This window comes from Etheostoma cragini, chromosome 18, assembly GCF_013103735.1.
Source record: "Etheostoma cragini isolate CJK2018 chromosome 18, CSU_Ecrag_1.0, whole genome shotgun sequence".
NCBI classification, from domain to species: Eukaryota; Metazoa; Chordata; class Actinopteri; order Perciformes; family Percidae; genus Etheostoma; species Etheostoma cragini.
The window spans coordinates 22,848,231-22,852,556 of NC_048424.1; the positions used below are offsets into that span (position 1 = coordinate 22,848,231).

The following is a 4,326-nucleotide window of genomic DNA, read 5'->3' on the forward strand; positions in this document are numbered from 1 at the left end:
AGCCCGTATTATACTGCTTTTCAGTGGCATGTTTGTACTCTTGGGATCTCCTGGAATATGTTTACATGCTATGATGTTCAAAAAACACATGCTCCTCATACTGCCCCTTGCTGTAGCGACAACACTGTTGTGGTAGATTTCAGGGAGAGGTGAGGTGGAAGTTATCTTGCAGGCCGTTGGCTCCAATCTTGGGCCTGACATTGACTTCCTTCCCTAACAAAGACAGACTGGGATTAATTGAGTAATTAGATTTGGAAGAGAAAAGAAAAGCAGCTGGTTTTAACTGGGAACAAAGAGAACCAGGAATTGAGAGAGAAAAGACTGAGTGAGACAGAGAATTGAACTAAAACTGTGTGACTACCTGGTGTGATCTGGACTGGGGGATTACCCCTTTGTGTACCAAACTGTTATGGATGAGGACCCGCTTGTGGATTACCTCTGGATAGAAGACGGCTGTGGATGGTGAAGCAGATGTCAGTGAATTAGTAGATGTCAGTGAATTAGTGTTATAAATCCCCCTCCTACACTGTAAATTACCCTCAATAAACTAATATACTCCTGGCGCAGGCTTTTGTTAATAAACTGGTGACATGGAAAGCCCACACCCCTGGGCTTGTTTGCCACATAAGGTGGAGAATGCAGCACCAGCTGACCAGACTCAATAACTCAACAAGACACAGAGTGTTATGGAAGTGTTAGTGGTCATCTGACAGCCACGCAGGCTGGAGGGGCCACCGGCCAGCTGGTTCAAGTCCCAAACTTAAAACTAGTGCTGTCAAACGATTAAAAACATTTAATCGCTATTAATCGCATTAATGTCATAGTTAACTCACAATTAATCACACATTTTTATTTATTCTAAATGCTCCTTGATTTCTTTTTTGTCCCATTAAATTATTAACATGGACAAGTGGATCGGCTCGCTTTGTGCAAAAGTTTTTCATTATGGAAAACATTGACATTTAGCCTACTTTATTGTTCAAGCCCTACCCCCCCAGCATATAACCTACTTTAGTGTTCAATTTCACACATTCTCACTTCTCAGCAAATAATCTATCACATAATGTAACACTGTCTACCAATAAAAGGATGAAAACCATGGTGTAATACTTTCTTTTTCTCAAGTTTATGTTGAACATAGCAGTCAGCCTACTGCTCTTTATTCCCCAGAGGCTCATCAACCCAGCCTCTTACTTCAGAAAGAATCAACAGCATTTACCTGACTCTGTAGAAGGGGGGGGAACATCAGAATTGACATCATCTGTGTGCTTGGCCATCAAGTGGCATTTCAGACTGGACGTGTTGTGATGATAGCGCAGTTCACAACGACCAAACACACAGATCACTTGGGTCAATGAAACATTTGGCAACTTTTAAAAAGGAAACTTTCCATCCTGAATGTTATGGGCGTCTATTTCAGCGTCTCATGCTCGCCGTCCACTCAAAACCTAACGTTACTACTCTTTGGCCGACTCGCGAGCCCAAACGGTGTGTGTGTGCAGCGTGCCTGTTTGTTTGTTACGGTAAAGCTAGATTGGGTGGGTGTTGTAGTTTTTCTAACTCTACTAGTTGTTGTAACTAGTGATGACCAAATGAGGCTTCATGAAGCAGTGTCTTTATTTTCTAGATGACGTCTCTGTTAAACAAAGGGTTGAGAATACACTTAATTACGATGCCTTAGGCCTGTCTCTTAAAACCAAGAGCGCCCTCTAGTGGCTTAGAAAATAAACACACTGTTTCACCAAGCTTCCTTTGGCCATCACTAGTTGCAACAGCATGTGAAAAAAACTACAAAGTTTGCAAGGCCAAAACGAATGATACACTGCGATAAACAATGTTACGCTGTTAAAATGGGTTTGTGTTAACGCAGCTAATAAAACGTTTAACTGACAGCACTAATTAAAACAGTCTGAAAAAGAGGATTTTTAGGGGTACCTCCAAGACTTTGAGGGGACAAGAGCTAGGGAGAAATAGTCCCATAAGCAATGGCGCCATATCTCAAACATAGACGTAATATTTACAGTCTTGCACACCGTTTTTACACCGCTGAGACTGAATGCGTTAGACTGGCCAAGAGCTGGCTGATGGCTGAACCACTGATGCTAACACCCATTATGATAGTGGTTATAGATAAATTCCTATGTGCTCTGCCATTCAGAGCTAAAGAGTTAGCAAGCCTACCATCAGAGACGAGATTTGCTAGTGGAACTGGTGGAAGGACAACCGGTAGCATTGGATGTTCTGCCCAGTGGACAAACACGGGAGACCAAACCTTCCCCTTGCCAGAAGGAAAGAAAAAGGACAGAGGACCACGCCGGTAGTCTGGCTGACGATGGGGGAACACCCACAGCCGGCTCCCAGAGACGACAGCCCATTCTGAATCGGGACAGCTTGAAGTGCTACGAGTGTAGAAAGCTGGGACACATCAACTGGTGAAAACAGTGTTTGCCACCCCTGACAGGCTTTTCCACTACAAGAAACCGCCCTGTGGGTTGCATGGGGCCCCAACTATCTTCCAGAGATTGATGGATCGAGTTCTCTCATAATGAGAGGGCCTCGCAGGACCTAAAGGCAGCACTGTGTTTGGGACCCACACTGGTGACCCCAGATGTCTCCAAACCACTAGTGGTACAGACCGATGCATCTGAAACTGGGGTTGGTGCTGTCCTTTCCCAGCTGGAAGAAGGTGAGGAAAACCCAATCTTGTACATTAACTGGACGCTGTTGCCACGAGAACAAAGATATTCCCCAGTGGGAAAGTACTGTCTTGCAATCAAGTGGGACCTAGAGAAGCTGAAATGGTAATTGACGAGATGGCACTTCACCCTTGTGACAGACCATGCCCCACTAGTTTGGATGTCACTATGGTGACAGTAAAGTATTGTTGAAAAACCCCCTCCTACACTTTAAATTACCCTAAATAAACTTCCCAACTGTGTTCACCTGTACTCCTGGTGCAGGCTTTTGTTACTGAACAGTGACGTGGAAACCCCCCACCGCCACCCTAACCCCTGGGGTTGCCGCACTGTGTTCAAAACTGTTCCTATCATGGACAGTGCGTGGGGGGCACTTTTAACGACATTTTGAACATGTTTAGAGGCTAAAAACACGTTTATAACTTGCCCTGTTCAAGCTTGTTGGGTAATAACTCCAGCAAGAGGATAACTCGGTGTAGGCCGCACCGATCGGTTAGTTTTTCTCTCTACTGACAGACCTACACATTTACAGACAACAGAGCTGTGTGATGGAATTGACTGGAATTCTCCTTTAAATTTTGATGGTAGGCTGAGTTCATCATGGTTTGGATGTGGCTGTTGAGGTTTAAATCTGAATCTATCACTATACTGAAATGTCTGATTTGAGTTTGGGTCCTCAGTGAGAGGGACTCCAGGTGAGCAATCACTTTTAGTCTCTAACTTTAGTTTTGATTCTTATTGAGTTGCAAGAAATTGCAGCAAAGACGGTTGTATTTCTTCAATGGATTTGTTGGGTGGACCAATTGGATTATATTCATCAGATGATAATGAGATCTGAGTCTCGTCTGCATTATTATTGTAGGAGTTCATTTTGATAATTTGTTCATTTTGATAATTTGGGCAAGATTAAACAGCAAAGGTCAGAGAATTGAACCCTGGGGAACTCCACATGTCCTTTTTGTTCTGCTAGAGTAACTAATCATGTTAAGGTGAATCAGGGAATTGCATTTTGTTGTTTTTAATTGTCATAAAATGCAGTAATGTTGTTTGATTGCAATCTGTTAAAAAAGTGATTGGTTAAAGCCACCTTTTTTAATATACTTTTACCCAGCCAAAGTTGGTAAAAACTAGCCAATTGGATGGTTTTCTACCCAATGTGTCAACACTGCAGTTGAACCAAATCTAATTGGGGCCATTGGGGACTGGCTCAGACTCAAAGTGAAAATAACAGCATGTTAATTGTGTTCAGGCATACCAACAAAACTGAAAAGTACACCTACACACAGCGTGCATCATTGGTTAAGCAAACAGGATACAGTTTCTCATTCCTGATTGGGCAACACTATGGTGATGAGACAGAGGTTGATTAGTATAAAGATTCAAAGAGCACTGATGTGTGGACACTCTTGAGGGTTAACAGGTATGATATGAAAAATTAACAGATTTCTTTTATTACAGTTTATTTTAACTGACAATGTTGACTAAATATTTTATATACTGTATATAATGTGAATGTCTACATATTGCTAATAATATGAATTGTATTGAATTGTAGGAACCCTAAAACATGGAACCAGATGTCACTTTGAACCGGACTAGCATTGTAACTGCCATACATCCCTGCTATGAA

At 42.4% G+C, this 4,326-nt stretch overlaps 1 long non-coding RNA gene across 1 annotated transcript in view; it reads right to left on the reverse strand.

Annotated features, from left to right (window-relative positions):
- The window catches only part of LOC117961283, a 21,287-nt gene that overhangs the window by 15,945 nt on the left and 1,016 nt on the right, over nt 1-4,326 (reverse strand). The gene's annotated exons all lie outside the window — the stretch shown is intronic.